This window comes from Gymnogyps californianus, chromosome 1 (genome assembly GCF_018139145.2).
Source record: "Gymnogyps californianus isolate 813 chromosome 1, ASM1813914v2, whole genome shotgun sequence".
NCBI classification, from domain to species: Eukaryota; Metazoa; Chordata; class Aves; order Accipitriformes; family Cathartidae; genus Gymnogyps; species Gymnogyps californianus.
Window position 1 is genome coordinate 176,418,266 of NC_059471.1, and position 25,903 is coordinate 176,444,168.

At 41.9% G+C, this 25,903-nt stretch overlaps 1 protein-coding gene across 4 annotated transcripts in view; it reads left to right on the forward strand.

Annotated features, from left to right (window-relative positions):
• Positions 1-5,004: 5,004 nt before the first annotated feature.
• Positions 5,005-25,903, forward strand: part of OSBPL8 (oxysterol binding protein like 8) — a 99,714-nt gene continuing 78,815 nt past the window's right edge. For all 4 annotated transcript variants that reach the window (XM_050915409.1, XM_050915413.1, XM_050915414.1 and 1 more), the window contains exon 1: positions 5,005-5,067. The gene's annotated coding sequence lies outside the window, so the exon portion shown is untranslated. The remainder of the gene's footprint in view (positions 5,068-25,903) is intronic.

Sequence of the window (25,903 nt, forward strand, 5' to 3'; positions counted from 1 at the left end):
TCTATCCCAGCCAAAACCAGGACAAACATCATGTCCCAGATAACTAAATATTATGCAGAAGAGCAGGACTGACATATTTCATAGAGACAAGCTTAGATCTAAAGGAAGGAGGAACATACGTGATGGAACATACGTGATGGCATTCTGGAGTGCCAATGCCTGTGACAGAAAGAGTAGTTCTAGCATCTTATAAAATAAAAATGTGATCTAACAGTGGAAAAACAAGTTTGAATTTTTTTTACGTTAGTCCCATGAATGACTAGAGTAAATTATGGATTACTGTGGACAAAAGTGATTTCATGCAGATGGCATTCGTAACTGTGAACAAACTGAAGACAATGAGAATTACTGTAATGTAAATTAGAAATACTTCAGATACCTGCAACACAGCTTTTAGAATCAAAGTTGTATTATTGTCATTTTATTGTTAATTTTAAATAGTACAGCCATGCTGACTTCATATCAGAAACTCAATCCATTATTAGTCATGTCAGTAGTTTCAAAGCTCCAAAGCATTTATTCTAAAATAGCCATACATTACCAAATTCCATGATAAAAAGGCTACTACTAAACGTTGTCTTCTATCGTGAACAATGTACTTACAATCAAATAATAATCCTTTTTAATTTTAATTAAAATTTTAGTTTTACTAATGTCACAATGCAGATAATTTCTCCAAAACAGAACAGAGCAATGCAGTGAGGCAAGAAGTGTTCAGTGGCTGCAGAGCTGACTCTCTACAAGCAGTGCTAAGGCTCTCCCGCAGAGGGCAACGGAGGACCTCTGAAACTGGTTTTCTTTCCATAAGAAGAGGCTAAAACCAGTTCAGGTGAACACTTAGCTAAGAAGTCTTTTGCTGTTCTGCCCAACCCCAGCTGCTTTTTAATTATAACCAAGTTTTGTTAATTATAACTAAGAGCCCAATTTTGACTTTTATTATAAAAATTGTTTTCAAGCTGAGAACAAAAGCCTCAATTCTCTTTGAGATGTGGGAAGCTGAAACTTCCAGGAAGAGCAAGGAAAGGGCAGCTTCCCTGAAAACATAAAACTGTTGATGTGTTTCATAGTAATGTTTTTAATACAATATCTCTAGTTTATTTCTGTGTTGTTTTTCTTTTCTTTCTAATTTTCAGAGCTGTCTGCACCTACAGATGTAGCAGGAAGCTATACTATACACTTCAGAGAAACCGGAAAAGAAAAAGAGAGGTGCAGAAGGCTCCCTTGCCAGAACTGCAGAATTCTCACTTTACTTCAGACTCTCCTGTTGCTTTTAGCCTTTCTCTGTTTTCCTTTACCAGTAAAGCCCCATGTGGTAAGTGTTACCACTAGATAATAAGATAACACCTAGCAGGATTACAATGAATAATCCTCTAGTGACTCTGCAAGTATGTTATCTGAGAATAATGCAAATTTTCTTATCTTCTTTTCTGAACAGAGCTTGTTTGTATTCCTACAGCATCTACAGGCCCTAATCATAGCCCGCAAAGATATGCACAACCACAAAACAAAACAATCTGCCTTTTTGTTGTTCACCTTCAAATCTAAAGTACTTTATCTTGTTTTCTGAACACGCAGTAGAGAACACATGAACTTGGGAAGGAACCGTGAGATGGCGGCACTGTCATAAGCTCCCACGCTCCAGGTGGAAGATGTTCTTGCTCACGGCTGAGCCTCACGTCTAGCATACAGCATATAGCTCTTCTGCTCACCATTTCAGCCCTCCTTTTGCAAGAGTTGAGTCAGGAAGGAGCAGCTGTAGGTAACTGAGGTAAAAGGCTTGTTTCAATATATTATTGCAAATTTTATCCTGTAAGGAAGAAAGGGACTAGATGAACTCTTTGTGGGTCCTGAGTGCACTAATAAGCCTTAGTGGCTCTGAGCAGCCTCACCTGCAGCTTCTACTCACACCCATGGGCCCAGGAGCTCTATTTAAGCTCAGCCCTGGGCCTTCAATCCTCACCTGAGCTGTGTTAGAAGAGTACTGCTTTCCAGTTTAGTTGTGTCTGTGCTGTAGCAATCCTTGATCTGGGCTTCGACCTCTGGACTGACTTCCTGGCTTGACTTCAGCCTGGTCTCACTGCTATGGCTCTGCCTTGGTGGTTGCTGGACCTGATCCTAACCATGGCTGAGGGATTTTGCTCCTGGTTTCACCTTGGACCTCTCTCTTCATCATGATGTTGCCTTATGATGTGGACTCTTGGCTGAATGTGATCTCTGTCTCTGGGTATGTCCTGCTTAGGTGCTGTGAGAGTGGGTCCTGGATGGTGAGGTCCCTGCCCTGCCAGCTAAGTTGTTACCCACTTTGGCTCCCAGCTCACTTCCCTTTAGGGAACAATCCTGTTCTTGCTGCTCCCTGACAACCTCAAACATCAGGTCTGCCCTTAAGTTACCTGAATCCCTGCTATTTTAAAGGGGGTGGAAATATGCTCTAGTTAAAAGCCTATTTCAAAGCTGGAGCACAGCTTCTCCGCTTTCACACAACAGTTTCCACCTCCTTTTCCTGACCCCCACGTTAACAGGGGTTGGTAGCTGTAGCCTTCCTACAGGAAAAATAGATAATTCTTTCCCTGCTACCTGTGGGCCTCCCGTTGTTTTATACCTGGTCACGGACGCATACAATGCAGGCAAATGCTTTCCCTAGTCCACGTATTTGTCGTGACAGTTAAGTATTTCTTCTACCTGGCAGCCCGAATGAGTGAGGTACAAGCTTCCAGTACTCATCAGTGCTCTGTGTCCTCAAATCTGAAAACATGACACTTTGTGGTCATCTCCCCCCCCATTTTCCCTATAAGAAGTCCTTTAATGCAAAATTTCTGTGACATAATTCAGCTTTGCGCAACCTATGAAAACATAAGCACTTATGTGATTCTGTTTAAGCCACGTGAGCAGAGGCCTGAGTTTCTCCATAAACTATTGCTGTTTTGGTGTGCTGCCAGCCTCCCCCTCCTGTCGCAGACAGGAATACAAGAACTCTACAAAGCTAAGAAAGTGCTCTAAGGAATGAGTAACAGGAGTTTACTGGTGACCTCCGGGAGAAGCAAAAAGCATAGTATGGATTCACCTGGTACACTCACTAAGAGAACCAATTCCCAGCTGCACACAACTGCCTGGTATCACATACTTTGTACGTCTGAAACTGTGACCTGTCCATGGGTGTTTAGCGTGACTTGAAGAACTCCACGGGTTTTTTTATGGAGCTCTCAAAGTGTGAAAGTGTGAAATATGGTGTCCTTGAAAATAGCTTTGAAGAATTGCTCTGTCACAAGGCAAGACAGGAATGAGTCATGAGTTGCACACATGAGCAGGGCTGCTTCCCAAAGCTAGACTCGGTCCATTCGCTAGACCATGACCAGCCTTGTGAATTAAAGCTCTACGGTGAGAAAGCGTGCGTGTGTAACTCTTGTCGGAGTAAATTATCTCATTCCAGGGCCCTCCTTTGGGGAGAAGCGTTGTTTAATTACAGAAAGCTTTGTACAAAGAAACTTCATATCTAATGATGAAAACAAAATTGTTCTCTGTATTTTTCAATGTTTTATACCTCATTGCTGAGAAGAAAAAGCAATCTTCTGCAGTCAGGAATATGTACATATCTTTCTACAGAAGTATTAAAAAGAAAAAAAAGTGCTGAGGAAAGAATAATCAGCCTTTTAATTAACTCAGATTATTCAAGGAACAGAATGAAAAGATTGTGAGTGGAACATTAGCCCAAGATAATGGACTCCTAGCGACACTGCTACGTAATTGAGGTACACCAGATAATTTTATGAAAACCAGATTGAGCTAGAAGGCTTATTTTCAGAGTTGGAAACATTAATCCTTTGACAACTTCTCTGCGTCATTAGTTAGCAGGTCAGTGCTGAAGGTGCCAGACATCTTCTGAATGTACTGGCAGTACTCTCCCTTGAAATAAGCAAAAAGAAGATGCTTAGCGTTTTCAAGAGTTATTCAGCATTTTGCAACTGTTTTCAGTTACGTCAATTGGCAGGTGATGAAAACTTGAGGTACACACTGATTTTAATTTCAAGATGGTAACCTGTGCAAGCTGCTCACAGTGGTTTTATTTTACTACGGACATGTTGGAAACTGCTAGGAGGGGACACATTTTGAGATGGTGGGGAAAAAAAAAAATCCAAAGCACGGTTCCTGTTGGTATAACTGGTGACCATGTCTCTTGCGGATTTATGGGTATTGTTAAAAGCATATTTTATTTCCATTGTTACTACTTTTTGGCTGCCTAAGTTATTACTTAAAACCACACTTGATGACTAATACAATGCTGCTGTGCATTTATGACTGTACTTTTTCCAGCACTCTGCACAGGTCACAGTTTCTACTTGACAGAATAGTGCCGCTTGAAAAGAAAGGGGGTTTTCTTTCATAAGAAACATGCACGGTGAACTTCAGCAGCTCCCTCACAGCTCGGCCTCCCTCCAAGTGCCCCCCAAGATGTTCTGGTTTTGCCCGTCGGATTAGACTGTGCCTCCTGCTCCTTGCGGAACGACCGCTGGAGCCTCTTTTCCCCCCCTCAGCCGTTTCACAGATCCAGAGCCGTTACGCCTCCCGCAGCCTCCACCACAGCAGCCTTCGTCCTTCAGCCCCCTTCAGCGACTGGCAGCCCACCCACCCCTGCGGTAAACCGCGTCCTAGCCCCAGCGCCGTTTTCGTCCCGTCCTTCCAGGACCCCCCCCGCAGGCTCCAGAAGCCGCCTCAGGCCTCCGCGCGCACGCCGCGCCAACGGCCGCCCGCGGGGGTGGTGGGGGTGGTGGGCGGGGCGCAGACACCACCCCGCAGCCGAGGGGGCGGGGCCGCTGCTGGCCACCGCCTGACGGGGCGGGGCGCGCCTGCGCTCGCGCCCGCCGCGGCGGATGAGCGGATCAAGCGGCGACCGGGCGCCGCGCAGGGGGATCGGGGCGCGCGCGCGTGTGAGGGGAAGGCGCGGTCGGTGCCGCGCGCGGCAGGCGGAGCCCGCGGCGGGGAGGGGAGGGGTCCCGGCCGCCGCCCTTCCCCCGCACCCGCCGGGCCGCCCCGCCGCACCGTGCCTCCCGCCGGACCCGGCTGCGGGGAGAGGTGAGAAGGAGCCGCCTTCCTGCCGGCGGGAGGGCGGGGATCCGCCGCCCCGTCGGGCCTTGGGCCGGAGCCCCTCGCCCGTGGGGCAGCGCCGCAGCCGCCGCGGCGGGGGACGGGGTGGGGGTGGTGGTGGTGGTGGTGTCACTCAGGTCCCCGGCGGTGCTGCGCTGCCGGCGGTGGCGTGGCGTCACGGAGTGTGGCGGTGTGCCGCCTCCCCGCGGGCTGCAGGGCGGGAGGCGGGTTCTGGGACCCCCCCCCCCCCCCCCCCCCCCCGGGGTCTCCGGTAGCGGCTCGGCCTTGCGCCCACCCCGGGGTGGTTGTTGCTGAACTCCGGGACGGCTCCGCGCTGGCGGCGCCCAGGCGCTGGGAAGCAGAGCTCCCTGCACGCCGCGGTGGGGCTGGGTGGTGCGGTCGAGGCTTAGCGGTGTGTTAAAGCTCGGTTTTATTTTAGACCGATAGCGCGCCGCCGGGAAGCCGTGCATCTCGGCTTAGGGCGTTTAAGCCACTTCATGATCGACGTGCTTAATTGCCTTGCTTACACCTTGGGCCCGCGAGGATCCACAAGCCACGATCTGAAAACAGTCGGGTTAAGTACCGAATGCGGTAAATATTTAGCTCCTTTGATTGTCGGTAACCTCCTTCCCGTCGCACTGGGAAAATAATCTTCTGATTGAGCAATGCCCTGGGGAATGAAACCCAAATCCCTATTATTGTCGCTAGTCCCTTATTGCTGCCAGCCGCTCTTCTGTATCTTTATTAGCAGGCCTTATAAATGGCTTGCTTCCAAGAGTGCATTCGCGTGTTGTCTAACGGCATTTTGCTTGACGTACTCGGTGATAATTCAGATGAGCTTCAGACATTTGCTTGAAATAATAGTCTTCATAAATCGTATGTTGTAGAAAAGCTCTATAGAATTCCTTTTCTGAAAGGAGGAAAGCCATCGGTTCCTGTGTCACTGAAGATGTTTCTAACATGAGATATTGCTGCTTGTGAACTACTGTCCAAATAAAACAGAGTTCTTGGGACTGAGGACGGGAAACCTTTTAAAACTGCTGGTTTTAATCTGGAAGTTTTCTTTACTTCAATCATTTCAACTTAATCACAGGAAATATAAATCTGTTTGATTCTTTAAGTGTTACACGGTTGAGGCCCTGCTGATGCTTGTTTAGTATCAACCTAATTTTCGAAGTTTTGAAAAGACAGTAGTTGGTACCAAGTGTTAGTCCACAGCAAACGTTATGGGCAGTGGGAGAGGTGTGTATGGAGTGTTGCTCCCTGCTTGTCTTTGTCATGTCTGTTCTCCAGCTTGTGAGAGTTTAGAGTTGATGTTGTACTAGTCTTAAATGAAGGGGAAAAAAGAAGAATGTGATTTCACTTGTCAGCTATCAAGTAGCTGTAGAAGGGACTGGTGAAATTCTCTGTGTTCTGTTTCACTTTAGAGTTCCCTGCAAACTTCTGAGGTTGTTTGCTGTTTCAGCCATGCACTAGTTTTTCATCAGAACTCCTGAGCTTTGAAGTAATTTGTTTTGTGAATATACAACTTTCTAAAACTCTGCTGTAGAGCCCTCCTTTCCAGATACTAATTTAATGCAGTCTGCTTCAAAATTGAAACTAGTTGCAAAAAGAGAAATGTGTGATAGTGGTCGCTTGTGGGCCCTTTGGCTTAATTTTTCTATCGTCGTGGAGTTATGAAGATGCTGTAGGTAAAGTAAATTTGTTGAGACTGATCTAACTTAGATCTAGCAATGAATGGATCTTTTTTTCCTACTTTAATCATGGAAAGAGCTCCTTTTAAACATGCTGTTCTGTAAAATTAGTTAAAATCTGACTTTTCAGAAAAGGGTCGTCCAGCTCATGTTTTTCTACCCACAAATGTGAACTTCTGGGGTACTTCAAACTCTGTTTTATAAGTGCTTCTTAAAGCTTGTTAACTTCCACAACACAAGGAGGAATTTTCTGATGTTGCAGGAAAAAATGTTGGACTTGGACACTTTTTGCGGGGAATTGAATTGGGACAGAAAGTCAGACTGATGTGCTCCTGTTCTTTCATTAGTGCTTACTGTATTATCTCAGGGTTTTACTCAAAAGGGAAATAAAATACTCCAAAGGGAAATAATAAAATTAATAGAAAGTAATTTTTGGGGAAAAAAATTTATTGAAGATTGCTCTCTTTTTAGATTGCCTCTTTTTTTTTTTTTTAATTCTGTTGAGGTGGTCAAGAAGGGTCTTAGGTGATGCAGTACTTATCCTTTTTCTTTTGTCTGCCCTTACGCTTTCAAAGAAATGTTTGTGCAATTACCTAGTACAAGAAACTATGCATGTTTTGTATTCTGTGAAGTTGTGTTCCAGCCCCCTCTCCCTCCAGTAAATCTTTGCATAGGGCACTCAGCCAAGTTTTAGTAAACTGTGTCAAGTCAGTTATTAGGCTTTCATCTCTTCACTGGCTACTGTTTTACCACCTGCCCCCCCCTGCATTTCCCACAACTTCTGTTTCCTGAAGCCTACAGGGGAGATGTCTAAGGGGTTTTTCTACCTTCTCCCTCCCCATGCTGTGAAATCTCTGTCACTTTAGGCTATCTGTCAAATAATTTATCTGTTATTCTCTTGGGCTTCTCTTTCGGAACAGAAAATAAATACGGTGCAGAAATTACATGCCATCATATGGTTAAAACTTACCAGTGGGCCAAGCTGCGTGGTTTGTGGGTTTGTTTTTTTTTTTTTTGGTTGGTTGGGTTTTTTAATGAACCTACATTGAGCTCTGGGTTATTCAAATTTATGATTAAACACAGAAGAACAACTTCTAGTGTTCAACAAACCAGAGAATTGTCAAGGAAGACAGAAAAAGACCTGCAGTGAAGAAATAGTGACAGCTGTTTTCTGGGAAACAGGATAGTCTTGCTACCTAAAAGTGTGGGTTTTTCTTCAGTACGTGTGATATGATAGAAGCAGTACAAACACAGAAGCTGGTGATCCTAGTCCCCAAACTCTAATGTGGAAATGTTGGTGAGGTAAACTGTGGTTCATAATACAGTATGCTGTTAATGAAGATCTTGCTTCTACAGCAGATGTACTGTTGGGGAGGAGGGGAGCAGTAGCTGAAAGCTTTTTGAGGCAGGTATTTATACAGTCCCTGTTTTTACAGGAAATGAAACGGCATACTTCTTCACCTAGGCTGTTGCGGTGAATTGGTGAGGAAGTAAAAAATACTACTTCTAAATGTCAAACAATTCTTTACTGAGTGAACTGTTTTTTTTTCCCCTCCCGTTCTGATGTGGTCGTAATGATGTTGAATTAATAAAGCTTTTCTATTTTGTTAGACAGCCTTTTCAATTAACTTTTATTATAACAGGTAGTTGATGGTAATATAGTTCAGAAATACATGTGTTTTAAGATAAAAGGAGTGATGGGCACAGTCTTGGTGGTTTGTGTTTTTTTTTTTAAACAAACAAACAAAAAACCCACAACAACAAAAAAGTTTTTCCCAAAGGCTTTGATTCATTTTAGAGGACTGTTTCTGAATTTTGTTTGAGTGATTTCTTTTGCTGTTGTCTTGTGTTTTGGGTAAAGTTGATAACTTCTCTGTTTAACTTCAGCCTGTCAATAGTTTCCTTCCTTCCTTCCCTCTGCTGCTTACAACTCTTCCACTAATATAGAGTGGGGAGTCATACTCAGAGTTTACAGCTGGAGCAATGTAAAGGGCTTTGTAACCCTCTTGCTTCCACTGAAAACGTATGAGCAAATATTGAGATTAGTGTGACTTTCACAAGTTTTCTAGATGTTGGAAGGTCTAATTGTAACCAGAAAGTAGAAAAAATAAGTTATTTACTTTGAAAAATTAACATTGACTTTCATGATATTGGGACTTAGTAGAGGAGATACACTGTTGCTGCTTTGTGGACTTACTTTGACCCTGGACTTGAAGAATCTGCATCATTTTGGGAATGTTTTTATGAATTGACTTCTGTTCAAGGAGATGGTTTCTCCACCTAAGAAGCTCCATCAGTTTAGACACAGTAGAAGCAGCTCTGTGTAGCTGTATCTTAAAACAAACACTTGACCAGCTTGTGGGAACAGCAAGTTGGATGCTTTTCTAGTAATTTGTCTCAATTCATTTTTGTAACTTCATACCATAGTAGAGAGACTTGGTGGAGCTTGACGTTTTGAAGACTGACATTGACTTTTAAAAGGAAGGCGTACATGCAGTGTTGAACCCCATAAAATGAGCAAGTGATGTTTAGGAAACAGTACTCCTAATAGGGCACTGATTAGCAGCAGATACATTAGTCAGAAGTGTTTTATTCAGAGTAACTGGTTCTGGATTGTACACAGATGAAATCCGGTGCAGTATTTTGCTATGTTTGTTATAAAACAATGTTTTAATCCATCTGCAATCTACAACAAGAAAATCTGTTGCAGATGTAATGTATATAGTAGCATAAGAAGCCTCTTGAGAGCAGCAAAAAGTGTTTGACAGATGGTAAGAGGCATTTGGGAAGTGAGATTTTTAGTTTTGAGGAAGTAGCTTGGACTTCTGATGTTAGGAGAGGAATAAATAAACCTCACTTTCTTCACACTCTTAATTGTGGATGTGAGGTTTTATCTCAGCTTGTTCCTTCAGCACAGGGTGCGGGACTGATCCTTCATCCGCTAAAAATGCTACATCTGTCTCTTTGGAAGTTCTTAAGGTTACAGTGACTTTGGCACAATACAGGAGTGTGTGTATCTGATCTTCCCCTTTTTTTTCATTCATCCATTTCAAAGCGTTCTTGTTGCATCTAAGCTTGGGCTAGTTTATATGCTATCTGTATGTTCATACGTTTTCCAGTGCAATAATCCTGTCACCCAGAGTTTGTGTTGTTGTACTGCAGAAGCTGTTAATATGACTATTCAGTTGAGATAAGGGAAAACAGCTTGTTTCTTCCGGAGTTATCTTTTGCTTGCCTTCAAACCGAAGCCATAGTATTTTGAAGGTTATTTTAAAGACCAGCAGGTTGCTTTTTGAAAGGCTTGGACTTGGGAGTGCAGCTATATGACTGATCATTTAAACATGTGAAAAAATATTTTTATTGAATTTAGTGTTCTTGCACAACTTAGGGAAGCATGCATATTGTAGGTGACTTCTTTTGATTGACAGTTAGCTACTTAGGGAATTATGCATTGGGAGAAAATAGGTTGGTTTTAATATTCATGTGTTTAAAGCTCATGGTAAGCAGGTGGTCCAGTAAACTGAGTTGGGTATTTGACTGTGGCTTGGGCTTTACTTATCTTAGGAATGCTTTATTTATCTTAGGAATAGCTTTAATAAATTAAAGGATACTTTTCACCTCTCCGTTCCCCTCCAAACTAACGAATAACACCTGTAAATGATTTGTTTGACTATTCAAATGGCAGAAGCATCATTCCAAACCTGGGTTTGTCTCATGTATAGTAGGTCTTTTTTTAAGTACCTACAGAGGGCCTTGTCTTAGTGGTTGGCATATTTTTCGTCAAAAAGAGGTTCTTTAGATGTTTTATTTCTTATAGATGATTTGGAGAGTTAAGACAAACAGCCTATCACTTATAACCAGATGATGGTTTTTAGAGTGTTATATTGTTGATACGAGATTTGTGTGGTAAGTTATAAGTTCAGTTGGTGTCTAGTTCATGAATTATAAGATTCCTGGCTGCGTTCTAAAGGAGAAGTGTGACATTTTAAGATTCATGAAACACCTATTGCCAGGTACACAGCAAGTTTCTTTGCTTGAAATTTTACGTGGATTTTTTTTTTTCTAATTACTGTTAAGAAAGGTAGTAAAAAGGATGCTTTCACAGGCAAAGCGAGTACTTTTCGAGGTAAAACATGGACAACGTTTGCTTAAATATTGCATTGATTGATCTTATTTTTTAGTTAATATATTCAGATTTTATGGTCTTGCAGTCTTTGCAAGCTTAAAAAAAGGTATGATGATGCTGTAAATTTGTGATTAGATATTCCTCAAGTGGCACTGAATTAAGAAACATGTTTACTTGAGAGCTTAGCTTCCCTTGTCTAGTCACAGTATAGTGGAAAAGATCACTCAGTATGAGGGTATGTGGTGTTGGGTATAAGCCCTTTTCAGTACTAAATAGTATATTTTTTTCTTTAGTCTTGCACGTTAAATTCTGATGTAAATACCCGCTTAAGAGCCACTGTGTTTTCTTTGAAGCAGGCCATAGCATGAGACGTCCTCCATGGTCTCTTTCTGCAGGTGATACCAATACTGTAGAGTGGATGTCTGGAGTTAGGGAAGAATACTGCTCTCAGTCACGCAAAGGTTTTGGAATAAATCTGCACAAGTTTGTCACCCCCTGTGCAAGCTGTTCCTTCCAGACGCGTCTCAGAGGTGGCTGCCTGAGGGCCCTGCTGCGGCGTGCTCCTCCTTGCGTGGGGATGTGTGGTGGAAAGGAGCAGGGTAGGATTCTTGTTCCTTGTGTGGTGGGACGGCGGTGCTGCTGAGAGGAGAAGGCGGCGGCAGTTTGTTTGCTGTGGAGGTTTTAGTGCAACTCGTGAACCTTTACGCTGCATAAAGCAAATACTGTTCTTAAACACTGAAGGGATAGCTAGGATATTGTTTAGGCATTAAACCAGTGAGTCTGCATAAACTGCAGTTCGTTGTTTTGCAACTGTGGGAGTCGAATCCTGCAGCGCCATACTGTACCAGGAGAGTGGGTTTACCATTGTTCGTCACTGGAGAACTAGTCTAAGAGAAGGACTACAGTCTGAAAACAAATATTTAACGTGGCTCTAGAAGATCACTAGTCTACTTCCTTGCATGACTTTACCTTTGTCCGATAAGAGCTCCATTATAAGGCTTTCGATGTAAGTAGTTTCTTTTGCATAATTGAGAGCTCTCGTGATGTTTCTTTCAGTATTTTTTCCAGTGGAAAGCGATCACAAGAACAAGTTTATTTGTGTCTCTGAACTGAGCCAGTTTAGATATCCATTTAGAGTAGTGCAATCGACTGCATAATGCATGGAAAATGTTTTGATTGAAACAAAGGTATTATGACTTAATGTATATAATGCAGTGTATGTTACTTGGGCCTGACTCTGAGTGTGAACCGTTTAACTTTTTCTTCCTCCTCATCCCCACCCTCACAGGTGTGGCATGAAAACGAGGCAGCTCATTTGCTTGATGGATTCATTTATTTGCCCTTTCTTAGGCAGTTTACCATTGGTGTATCTCTCAACTTGTAGACAGGCACAGATAATCTTTGCGCTTCTTGTAGAGGAAGATGGCAGTAGTGCCGCCTCCTTGTCTGTATTGCCACCCGCATGCTGGCTGCTGAACGTGAAGCTGCTTTTGTGTGTGTGCTTTACTGAACGCTAGCTCCATGGCATTACAACTGGGAGCTAAACTAAATGTCATTGCTAGGAGTGGTGCTGGGTGGAGGTGGTGTGGAGGACCGGGGAAGCTTTGTTTCAGGCTTTGGTCATTTCCAGGTGAAGAGAGCATGTGAAGTCAACCAAGCACTTCAGAAAGTGGACCTCTTTTCCCCTGAACAGGTGGATGTATAATTTAATGTTTTTGGAAGTCACCTGCTGTGTGCTCTAATATGACTAGTGCCAGTATTACCCTGTTGTTCCACTAGTCCTGGAAGCTGCTGCACTGCTCTTTTTGAGGGACTATTGGACACTCAAGATTACTGAATTTTTTTTTTTTTTCACAATCTAGAAGACTGAGTAACTTTAAAAAAAGAATATGTACTTTAAACACTTAAAACACACTGATCTTATTAATACATAGTCTGTGTATGAATATAGTATCCACAGACATTAAGATGATGCATATAGGATGGTAACTAAGGAAAACTTTAACTTCTTCTAATATACTAGTCCTAGAAATATAGGGGTGGTCCTGAGTTGAAATATTAACATGATGAAAATGACAAGAATTGAAGAAAAGTGGTACAGCTATTGTTCCTTTTAGCAAACAATCTTTGAGTAGTTACTAATACATTTAAAGATTAATCCAAGTCTGGAGGAAACAAAGTTTGCATAGAAGCTGAAGCAGAGTTAAAAATAATTTGTTATTATTAAAATGATTTGTTGAAGACCTCAAATAATAGCTAGTGTGATTGGGAGGAAAAACTGCAGAGGAAAAGTTCTGTAGACTTGAGTCAGAAACAGGCATCAGCTTGGTTTGAATTCATTGTTTGTAATAGCTCTTTGCAGCCGACATTGGCACGTGGAGGTACAGCACATCAGCTAAACTTTGTTAACAGTCTTTGCACTGTAACCCTTTGGCTTTGACTAGTCTCTGTGGGCTTGTTACATGCACTATACAGCCAACATACATTTATTCCGAGTATAGTATACTGGGTTCTATCTAGTTTTAGATAATACATTAAATTTTGCTAGTATGAGCTGTACAGTTGAGGAACTGGTTATGCTGCAGCAGAAGTTAATGCAGAAATACTCTCTTCCCTTAATGCTCATTCTTCTTAATGCTCTCTTCTCCCTTTGGGAGGGGAAGAGAGAGGCCTGTGCATCAGGAGGAGAAGTCATTTAGGTCTTCTATTGGGGAGCCAAGATGCAAGGTCTACAAGAATAAATTTCAGGATCAATAATAGTGTTCAGACTTGTGTGATTTCCAGCTCTCCAGACGCCAGACCATGAGTAACTCTCTGAATAAGATATGTGCTCTTCTGCTATTTCCATTTCTTATGGGGAGAGCTTACAATGCTCTGTGCTTCTCTATGGTATTACCTTTGTTTTTTTCCCCCCCTGATTGTAGTCTTTTCCAATTCAGGCAATGTCATGAAAGTTACGGTAATGCGGAGGAGAGGGGCAGAAGGAGGATTGAGGAAGGCTGTTAAATGCTTACATGAAGCAGCTGATAGGGTTAATTTAGTGTGACTGAACATCTGGCCATGCTTCTTGTAGCTGATGAGTAACATACTTAAGGTGGATGTAATGTGCACATCACTAATGGAGGAGTATCTTTTGTGAGTGAAGACTTGCATCACTTTCCTAACCTAATGGCATCTTCTCTGCCAATGTTGAGGTGGCGTTTTTGCTTCTCTTCCACCTGTTCTGTGTAAGTAGGATGGTGAGGGCCTTCTGCTTGTTAGTTTTATTGAGGAAAAGACATCTGGGATTACTGTTTTTTTCCTGTGATACATGACCTGTCTACTTTCTCCTGCAACTCCAGCTACACTGCCTGTTCCTATTTCCTTGGTTACTTACCATCTTTATCCTGCCTCGGTCTCCTACACAGATCACAGTTAAATTGCTGCAGGGAATTTTCTGTCTCATTTCTTGTAACTCTAGGTACCATCTGACTAACCATGGCTTTAGCTGTTTTCAGAAGATTATAGTTTTAGAGGAGGCCATGATCATAACCTTGTATTCCCTCCAGATAGCTCAGACACTGCGGAGGACTACTAGCTGGGGGAGGGGACTGGGTTTTTTGGGTTTTTTTGAAGCAATATGCTTGCCTGTGTTAGATAGACAGTGGTATGTGCTGTCTGTATGTGATACTGATAGTGCCTGTGTAGTATCTACTTTACTGTGAGGACTTGCTTAACCTGTAGAACATAATTTGTGTGCGTGCATGTATATATTTGTGTGTATAAAAGAAGTGTACTGATAATACACTAGAAGCAGATAACCTGTAAACTGCTAGCTGGCAATCCTCAGTGTAGGGCTCTCAGCTAGGTCTTCAGGCTAACACAACAGTAGGGGTAGCTGTGACCTGAAGTCCTTCACGTTATTTGCAGTCTCCTTTAGAAAAAGAGGCTTTTTGTATGGATAAGCAAAGCAACTTTGATTAATCTGTATGATGCAAATTGTAGACTCTGAAGGTGCCTCTTTGCTTTGATTAGTGTCGTCTTAAAAAAAAAATCTCTGAGTCTGCACCATACATGAGAAGTTGCAATTCTAAGCCAGTAATTCTAGCTTCGAAATCTACGCTAAAGATTTTGCTAAGCTGTCCATTATGACCTGTTGGAGGCTGAAAGATTCATGTAATAGCACATATTTCCTGTACTGTTTTGTAATGTTCTTTTGTGTTCAAATGAAAATCTCATCAGTAATTAAAATGTAGTCTTTGTGATTGTAGAGAGAAGCCAATAAGCTAACACTTGTATTTTGTTTTGTACGCAGAATTAAGGACCCCACGCTAACCTACCTATGAAGATTTACTGCTTGCTGTTTTTAAAAACAGTACCTTGATTCTAGCTTGCAAATAGGATTGTAGTTATACTTAACTGTCACTTACCTCTGCTGCCTCGAAAAGAGACTGGATAAATCTTAATGCGAAAAACTACATTAAAATACCAGTGATGGAAAATCATCAGGGGAAGACAGGAGCTTAAGGCCTGTGATATTTACAAGCAAAAAGAAACCTCCTTTACAGTAAAGCCAATTCAATCTAGTTGAATAATGCACAAAATTACTGAGTGTAAGGAGAGGTTTTAAGATGAATTTTTGAAATCATAAACAAGAATGAATGTTCTCCCTTGATGAAAAAAGTTCTCCTTTCATTAAAAAAGAAAGCTTGCAGAGGCAGAGCACTGAGTAGAAAGCTTATACATGCTAATCAAGGTAGAAAACAGAATGGAGAGCAACAAGCTGCCCTATAAAATGAGGGGAAAAACTGGTGAAAAATAAACCTGAGAGAGTGTACAGATGGGTCTGTACCACGTCACCTACTTGAATTAAATATTAACTATACATGCTTACTGTCAGAGCTTTAAAGAACAGTGCTCAATATTCCTCTCTATGCGTAACAAGAATATTTTCTTTTAAGCTTAATAATCAGTTAATTTCGGTGTCATCAGCTCTATTTGGTTCTCAGCTTGGAACAGGAAAACATGCTTTTTTTTTTAATGTAAACTAAGAACTGGTGTAAGGAAATGAGGCCTGTGGTGTGAGAGGGTTTGGTTTTTGGTGGTTTTGCTTTGTTTTGTGTTTTAAATTTGTAGAAGACCTCTGTTCTGGTCACTGTCAGATCACAGGTTACAAATCGTGCTACTTTGGTTTTCAGAGGCATGTTCTTGTTGAACTAAAACAAGCTTTAGTACTTTTTTCCCCTGTTTTTGGCATATAAACTATATTTGTCTTCAGTGAACTTTAAAAAGTTGTCCTTGTATATCTTTTTTCTTTCCTACTTTCTTCCCAAACAGAGCTTGATTTATATCAAAAAGAAGATTAAAGACCTGGTAGGCGGTCATTATTTTCAAGCATAATAAATCAGTGAATGTATGTTGTAGCATTTATTGAGTATAAATAATTATTTTTTGTTAATAAAAAGTGACCAGAACAGAATTTTTATGCATAATTTTTGACTATATTTTATGAATTATCAAATGATATTTGATCCCTGGTTATAAAATGAAGAAAACCAGTTGTTTTTTGCTTATCTTAAGCCATTTTGTGGCTGATGTATTGTTTTTGTAAATACAAGCCACTTATGAACAGGACTTGTGTTGTAATGTAAATATACTGAAATAACCCCCGTTTTATTAATTGTTATATAAGCAGCATAGATGGAATCAGGGCATGAATAGAATACGGCAAAAGTCAACATTCATCTGTACTGTTTCAGTTGCTCTATTCTGTGAATGCTTGCGAGTATGACCTGTAGTCTTTCATTCAAAAAGAGGAGAAATTACTTATCTTTACATCCTATATAGATTAAGTATTTGCCAATAGGAGGCTCAAAAAAAAATATTGCAGATGTTGCTCTACTTATCTTCCTGCATTGTAGTTCTTTGTTCCCTTACATGGATTTATTTCTGAACTCTGTTCCTTAATTATTCTGTATCATAAATTGGAGTCCTCCTTCCTCTTATTACAGGTACAAGAATTCATTATGCCTCTGAAATTCTTACTAGCATGACAATTCTCATGCTGTGAACAGTTAAAAATAGTATCTTTCTGTCTAATACATTTGTTCTTCTTCAGCAGAACTTGCAACAACATGTTATGCATCAGGTTATTGAAGATCCAGCAGAAAAATTACACTACTCCATGGCTTAGTCTCCTTTCGGAAAAAGAGACCAGTAACTATTCTGTAACATCATGGTCACTCAGTATTGCTGAGTAGCAATGAGGGGCTCAGGCCTCTCAAACCTCTGGCTCTTTTGGTTTTTTTTTTTAATTTTAAACTTCAGGAAGCTAAGGCTTGTTGCATCTTAAGTAAATAGTGTAAAGGCCAACTTGATTGTGTATTGTTCGTGAGAAGTATAGACTAAAGACAATGAGGTTTTTTTTTAAAATTCTGAATATGGAATATTGTCTGGCAGTTGACCTTTTGTGAAGATAATATGTACAAAAGCATTTGTGCTGGCAGGCACGGTAGAGGAAAGGGAAACTAGAGTGACAGAGACTTGCCGTTACTCTCAATGTATAGTGTCCAGAAGTGATAGCTAAAACATGTCTGAGATACTGCAGATAAGTTGGGACTATTATTCATTGTAGGCATTTTTGTAGACATTTTTGTGGGTTTAAAAAAGTGCTTACATTTCCAGTGCTAACAATCAATTTCATTTCATCAGGGTTTTTTTTTTTAATGTTAGTTTCTCATAGGTGATTAAAATGTGAACTGCTTGCTTAGCGGATATTTCTATTTTAAAAATGCAGGCTTAAGAAGCTTGGGTTGTCTTTCTTGCAAGATGAGTAGCATCTGTTGTGATTCATATGGCTCTAAGGTGTTGGGGGAAGTGTTGTAGAAGCAAGCTCTTGACTCGTAGAATGATTTTATGATTATAGTTTAGTGTCTTGATAGAGATGATGTTTGAATTTGAGCCTTTATCTGTGAATTCTTTGATGGAGGGAAGGAAGGGAGTTGTTTTTTTGGTTCGTTGTTTTGTTGTGGTTTTTTTTTTTTTTTTGTCGGGGAGTAGTTGGTGTTTTCATGACTTGTAACTTGCTATAGCTGACCTTCTGCAGCCTGCACCGCGTGTTCTGCGGCAGGGCAGCCCAGACAGTGGAAATTCTAGAGTAGTGACAAGTAATTGTTTAAGAAGTTTCATGTTGGTGAAAACTTGGAAAAAGACCTGAGTGAAGGAAGGTATGTGTATGTTATCAGGGTTTTAACTTGCAGTCTGAAAGCGCTCACTGAATCCTCACCCCCTTCTCTGGTGTCAAGGGTCCCAAGAGTTGAGTCTTGGAGGAGGAGAGAAGAGATGATGGGACTTTTCTATTACCACTTAAGGGTGTAATAGATACAATTTTCTAACTTCACTCAGCATCTGCCCTCTTCTTGTGACACAATGTTGCTGTTGCCATCCATACTGCATGAAAGCCTACTTTAGCTCTGGCGGGCTTATTCTCCATCCTATTACAGGATCATGTTTGCTTGAAATTTATTCTGTTTTTTAAAAAAAATAGATTTTTTTTTTATTTCCATGTTTGTCCTGTTGTACCCATCTTTTAGACAATTGCTCTGTGTCATTAACCGTTTCAGTTATACTTGTCTGACACTTCTAAATGCCTTTTCTCCATCCCAGCTTTATTCTCAGGTTTCTGCTTGGATAACTGTGTTTAACATCACATGCACTACCTTGCCTTACCATCTTCTTCCATGTCCATAATAGTTTTATCTTTAGCCCCATGCACCTCTGTTTTTCTTCTTTCACTTAAACATATAGTAGCATATTTGTTTTTCTTCTTGGCTGCTATCCTACCTGTCTTAGCAAATCGGAAACCTAGTAGCGTTCTTCTCTGTTTTTCTACTTTTCTTTACTTTCTCTGGGAAAAAATACAGGTGTTCACTGATTTGAGCGTGCCAACATACATGCATATTTTGCTGATGTGAAATTTTAAATGTCTCTGCTTGAATTCTGTGCACGGCAATCTTTGCTGCTTAACTTGCAAAGATCATGCTATTGTAACAGTGTGGGAGAAGCTGCAGTGGAGGTGCTTATGTCAGCAAGTGTATCCTCCCTCCCCAGACAAATTACTACAAGCATAAGCTGTACAAGCAAAAATAGTAACACTCCACTTCTCCCAGTACTGTGTCCAGGGAGGCTTTTATCAGCATAAATTTATTTGCTAGTGTGTTGGGTTTGTGTAGCAGGGGAGGGGCTACAGGGGTGGCTCCTGTGAGAAGCTGCTAGAAGCTTCCCCAGCTCCAAGTCAGACCCACCTCTGGCCAAGGCTGAGCCCATCAGTGACAGTGGTAGCGCCTCTGGGATAGCGTATTTAAGAAGGGGAAAAGACTGCTGAGGTGGAGAGGAAGAAGAGGAGCTACAGTGAAGAGAGGAGTGGGATGTGAGAGAAACAACCATGCAGACATCGAGGTCAGTGAAGAAGGTGAGGGAGGAGGTGCGCCGGAGCAGAGATTCCCCTGCAGCCCGTGGTGAGACGGCAGGCTGTCCCCGTGTGGTGGGTTGACCCTGGCTGGATGCCAGGTGCCCACCAAAGCCTCTCTATCACTCCCCTCCTCAACTGGACAGAGGAGAGAAAATATAATGAAAGGCTCGTCGGTCGAGATAAGGACAGGGAGATCACTCACCAATTACTGTCACAGGCAAAACAGACTCGACTTGGGGAAAAAATTAATTTAATTTATTACTAGTCAAATCAGAGTAGGATAATGAGAAATAAAACCAAATCTTAAAAACACCCTCCCCCCACCCCTCCCTTCTTCCTGGGCTTAACTTTACTCCCCACTTTCTCTACCTCCTCCCACCAAACGGCACAGAGGGACGGGGAATGGGGGTTTGGGTCAGTTCATCACAAGTTGTTTCTGCCGCTCCTTCCTCCTCAGGGGGAGGACTCCTCACACTCTTCCCCTGCTCCAGCGTGGGGTCCCTCCCACGGGAGACAGTCCTCCATGAACTTCTCCAACGTGAGTCCTTCCCACGGGCTGCAGTTCTTCACGAACTGCTCCAGCGTGGGTCCCTTCCATGGGGTGCAGTCCTTCAGGAACAGACTGCTCCAGCGTGGGTCCCCCACGGGGTCACAAGCCCTGCCAGCAAACCTGCTCCAGCGTGGGCTCCTCTCTCCACAGGTCCTGCCAGGAGCCTGCTCCAGCACGGGCTTCCCACAGGGTCACAGTGTACTTTGGGCATCCACCTGCTCTGGCCTGGGGTCTTCCACGGGCTGCAGGGGAATCTATGCTCCACTGTTCACCTCCACGGGCTGCAGGGGGACAGCCTGCCTCACCATGGTCTTCACCACGGGCTGCAGGGGAATCTCTGCTCCGGTGCCTGGAGCACCTCCTCCCCCTCCTTCTTCACTGACCTTGGTGTCTGCAGAGTTGTTGCTCTCACATATTCTCACTCCTCTCTCCAGCTGCAATTGCTGCTGTGCAGCAACTTTTTTCCCTTCTTAAATGTGTTATCCCAGAGGCGCTACCACCGTTGCTCATGGGCTCAGCCTTGGCCAGCAGCAGGTCCATCTTGGAGCCGGCTGGCCTTGGCTCTGTCGGACACAGGGGAAGCTTCTAGCAGCTTCTCACAGAAGCCACCCTTGTAGCCCCCCACTACCAAAACCTTACCACACAAACCCGATGCACCCCCTGCAGCCTGTGGAGGTTAACGGTGGAGCAGAGATTCCCCTGCAGCCCGTGGAGGACCCCAGGCCAGAGCAGGTGGCTGGGCCCAGAAAAGGCCGTGACTGTGGGAGAACCCACACTGGAGCAGTTTGTGGAGGACTGCAGTGCATGGAAAGGACTCACATTGGAGAAGCTCGTAGAGGGCTGGCCCCTGTGAGAGGGACCCCATGCTGGAGCAGGGGAAGAGTGTGAGGAGTCCTCCCCCTGCCCCGAGGAGGGAGGAGGAGGAAGGAGCGGCAGAAACAGCGACTGCAACTCCCATTCCCTGTCCCCCTGTGCCGCTGGGTGGGGAGGAGGTAGGGAAAATCGGGAGTAAAGTTAAGCCTGGGAAGAAGGGAGGGGTGGGCGGAAGGTGTTTTAAGATTTAGTTTTTATTTCTCATTATCCTACTCTGATTTGATTGGTAATAAATTAAATTGATTTTATTTTTCCCCAAGTCGAGTCTGTTTTGCCTGTGGCCATAATTGGTGAGTGATCCCTCCCTGTCCTTGTCTCAACTCAGGAGCCTTTTGTTGTATTTTCCCCTCCCGATCCCGCCGGAGGGGAGGAGTGAGCGAGCGGCTGCGTGGTGTTTTGTTCCTGGCTGGGCCTAAACCGGGACAGCTAGGACCAACACCTGTAGGAGCCCTATTGCTGATACTCTGGTGGAATGCAGTGATATCAGTCTGCTCTCCATCGCAGCCTTGGACTTCGTTACGTTCACAGACTTAATGAAGATGCCATGTTATCGTGCCTTGGCTTCTGCTCCTCCTTCATCACCATTTCTGATGTCTCATACCTCTTGTAGTACCCAGCAAATGTTTTGCTGAGTAGCGATGACAGTAATTTTGATCTTAAGAGAAGCAGGCTGTCCTTTCTCATAGGAAGTGGAAATGCTGGTCTTTTATTAATGCTGATTTGTGAGCATTACGATGAGAAGCTCTCATGCTTGGTGTCCTGGGAGAACCTGTTTGAGCTAGTGTTTGTGTACTTTGCTTGAGATGCGTAATGAGGCTGGCAGCTAGGAGAGTTTTTAGCTGGGGGTGCATTGAAGTTGCTGTTGAGGTGGTTCCTAAAACTGTTGACTTGCTAGTGATTGAGCTGTTTTTCTACCCATTGTGAAATAAGCATGAACCCACCATGATGGCAGCATGGGATTTTCATAGTTGTGCTCTTAATTCAATCTGTGCAGCAGAATCTGTAAGAGTTGTAGCAGTGGGATATAACATAGTTTTTTTCTCAAAGAACTCCAGTTAAAATTTTAGGAAGAAAGGGAATTACAGGTCAAGGCAATATATACCTGAATGCATGCCACTTACGTTTTCCAGGAGCGAGCAGTGGTTCATTTTTGTGAAGCTTATCCCATGTGTGTCACAAAGTGGGCAAAGTCACTTTTCAGACAGAAGTGACTGCTGCTGGGAGGTTCTGCATGGAAAGCTTGTTGCTGACGGACTAGAGCCATCTTAAAGAAGGGAATTGGAGAGATTAGTGTGAAACTCCGGTGTTTGCTGTGCAGGCCAGTATTTTCTGGAAAGTCCGTGCCCTGATGCCAGGCAAATTGGAATCCCAGAAGATCCAGATGTATCCTCCTACATCAGAACAGCACTTTCCAGTCAGGAATTTGAGACTATTACAGAAAACTTATTTTGGTCAACTGAAGTAAAAAGTCTGAGTGTGCTTAAATCCCATACACATGAACAGTTTATTGTGGGTCTCTGTTTTTAAGCATGTTATCTTGCCCGCAGTAACTTAAAAATTTTATGTTTAATTGGCATTACGGTACATGTCTTTAGCTAGTCAGCTGAGAAGGGACCAAGATTTTGTTCTTCAAATTAATATATCTTGCATACTTTCTTTCTACATACGGTATGTTCTGCAAATGCTTAAGCTGAAGATTCTTGCAGCAGCCTTACAGTATATTCTGTATATTCCACTACTTAAGTCCAGGTTAAGGTAGAGAGCTGAGCTGTGTAAAATACTGCCATCTGCAGCACAACTATGTACAACAGCTGTCAAGGGTAACTTGACAGCAATCAAGGTAACTCCTATAAGGAGTTAAATGCTTGAAATATGTCTTAACTTGACATGAAGATGATTCTGACTTTTAGCCACCTCATAAAGGGGCTGCTGTCAAAATGAATAGCTAATTCAAGCTTGTCTAAATGCCAGAACAGATGCTTGTTAAGCAGATATATTGTATATGTTTGAAAAGAAATTTTTAAAATTAAAAAAAAAATATAAAATTAATGCTGCTCTGAACTCCAGTAGTGAACGAACAAAGTTATACTAAGATGTAACACGTAGGTCACTAGAAACAAAATTCTGATGTTAAAACTGAGTAGTAACTATAAAATGGTGATAATCAGCTCAGATTCACTAGAGAATCAGAAATCACTTCACCTACTTTTCCTTCTGCTGAAAAAGAAAAGTTATGTTTCTGCCTAGTGTTTTAACTGGAAAAAAACCCCATGAATTTGTTTGCTCTGACACTAAACACTGATAATGATGATTAATGTGAAGGAATAGATGCAACAAGAAACTATAAAGAGATGCAGATTTTTCTTCTGTTGTCATGATGTGACAGCTATACAGAATAGCATGGAAAAATTTTAATGTTATTAAAAGAGCAGAGTTTCATACCTGGCTTAAAATCTTTTAGCATAATATGAATTTCAAGCTGAAATGGGAAAGTGTGGAAACCAGGAATGATAGTAACTTACTTCTTAAGCAAAGCTACAGAGTGCTTTTGGTCTGCACCTGTGACAGTATGTGTCATGCAAAATAGCTCTTGTTCAGAGTCTGGATACTCTGAAAGGCTTTTGTAAGTGGCTGGACATTGGGCTACTATAATCTTTTGTTCCTTTCATTATTTAGGGGTGTGATTATAATCTTCTATTCCCTTCATTACTCAGGGGTGTGGTAATAGAATAACATAGTGATTGCCCCAGCTGCAACAAAACCAAGGGATTCAAAAGAAACCTGATCATCAGCTAGAGATCCACATGCATCTGAATTTCACAGCAAGTCGACATGATTTTTTTCTTTTGTAAGAGGAAATACGATACCCATTGTAAAGTTGCTAAAAATGTTTTTGTCTCAACAAGGAAGAAAAATTTAATATTTAACAAAATGTTTTAAAAGTTCTGAAACATTTTTGATCAGTTTAGTGCACTTTTTGTGTGTAAACTGGAATGCTGCCACTCCTAGAGATGTTCTTGAAAATGCGCAATTGCTTGTAGTTTTGTGGTGTTTCTTATTATTTTAAAGCTAGTTGGATTTAGAGAGGTGATCTCCAAGATCTCACTCTACCACTCTTAAATGCGCTTTTATATTTTTTAATGAAGCTTTCAATATGTAGGCTTTTAGTTGGCTGTGAGGTCTGTCTGAAGCCTTACCTTGCAATTAAGTATTGTAGCCCAGGATTTTCCATGCTTTTCACATCTAGGAAAGAAGCAGTTAGAGAGAAAAATAAGAATTCCAGGTACATCTGCCTGTCTGGTTGTTCTGCTAATTTAAAAATGGCAACCATAGAAAAAGCAGGTTTGGCAACATAAACTTTAAGTAGCTTTCCTTGTTAATACTTGATCCGAAAGGCAGAATGAGTAAGGGTACCTTACTGGGGGAGAATGAAGTTAAGCTCTGTGAATGTGAACAGTGCTGTGCAAGTGGAGAGTGAGTTCTGGCCCATATTGATATGATTAATATCAGTTGTTATAGATAAGCATGAAAAGGCAAAATCAAACTTCATAGCCCACCTAGCTCACCTTTAACCTTTGTTTTTATGACTTTTTTTTTCTGTTAAACCTTCAATTTTGCTAGGATCAAAGAGTTCCCTTCATCAACCTTAAATATTTCAGCATCTTCATGGAGAATTGAAGAAGTCTTCAGTTCTTGTTAAAATGTGATTTATTTATGAATTATGATTTTTAGTAAAACAACTAACAGATCCTTGACTGTGTCTAAGGAGACAATTGTGCTTTGCTCTTTTTTTTTTTTTTTAATTGAATGCAGTATGCCATTCTCTAGTCCCAAAGTGGATAGACTGCTTAGCATTTTAATTGGTTTTCAAGCTGAATTCAGCTTTAATGTTCAAGGCCAAAGACAGGGTTATGGAGGTTAATTATACTTATCAACATTTGGAAACAGTCGATTCTCATTTTATGTGGAGTGTTGGCACAGTGCTTTTCTCCTGGTAGGGAAAATGGCTTATTACTTCATGATGTAACTGGAATGCTTGTGTGCTTATCTTGGTTAGGTGGTTTTGATGGATAAGTTTCTCAGTTACTTTACAGTTTGCTTATAAATGGCATTGAAATATTCAAGTTGGCTATTCACTTAAAATCTGGATTTTATGAAGTTAACAGCACTCCTGGAGTTACTAGGTCTTAATTTTATATTCCCTGTGTGTTGCAGACAATCTGGATATGAAAAAGCTTAAGTTATGAACGTCACAGACTTTCTAGAAGCTATCATGGGAGTGTAAAACATGCCAGTGCATTAAGAACTACTGGCTTATAGTATTTTTTTCTCAAGTTGTGATCATTAGGAGGAGAGGGCAACTCATCCTTCTCTGCATTCTGTTGAGGGCTGCAAAAGGAAGGAACGAAATCCTTACTTACGGGGAAGATTATGCATGCCTAGGTGTTTTTGAGAATAAGGGGCTCCGCACACTTGTTGCTTTCATTGAAATCAGTATTACCTGTGCTTTTGTTTGACAATTTTGAAAAAAAAAACCCAACAAACCTTTATTCTCCTACATGCTCGTTATGAGACTTCTTGGAGAAATCAGAATTTTTAAAAGTTAAAGCCTCTAGTTGTAAGTACAGTGTACCTGCTGAAGTTCACTGGTTTGTATCTGTGACCACTGGTTTTGGATATTCAGTCTGTGCACTCAGTTAATAACGGATTGAAAACGCAGGACATGAGATTTCTCCAGTCACCCCTTTTAGCATAGCTCATGGTTGGAAACATGTGGTGCCAACTACTCTTACAGCTACTCCTGCAGGAAATCTAAATGGGTGCATTCAGTCTTTCTCCTTCTGACATCTCAGTGTGGTGTGTGAAAATGAGCATCAGAGATGGGATGTGCCCCAGGAAGCAGATGCTTGGCTACTGAGTAAGTTGGGACATACATTTCTGTTCAGTTATAGCTCTGTTGCTGCCTAGCTCCATTTACATCGTGAAGCATGGCAATGAGTGTTTCATTCTTTTCCTAAATGCTGGACTTTGAAATACATGCGTAAGCTGCCTTCAAGGGAATAAAATGTGTAACATGATACTTAGAGGTGTAATTAACTGCTGTGGCAGAGATACAGGGTATTGAATTGCTT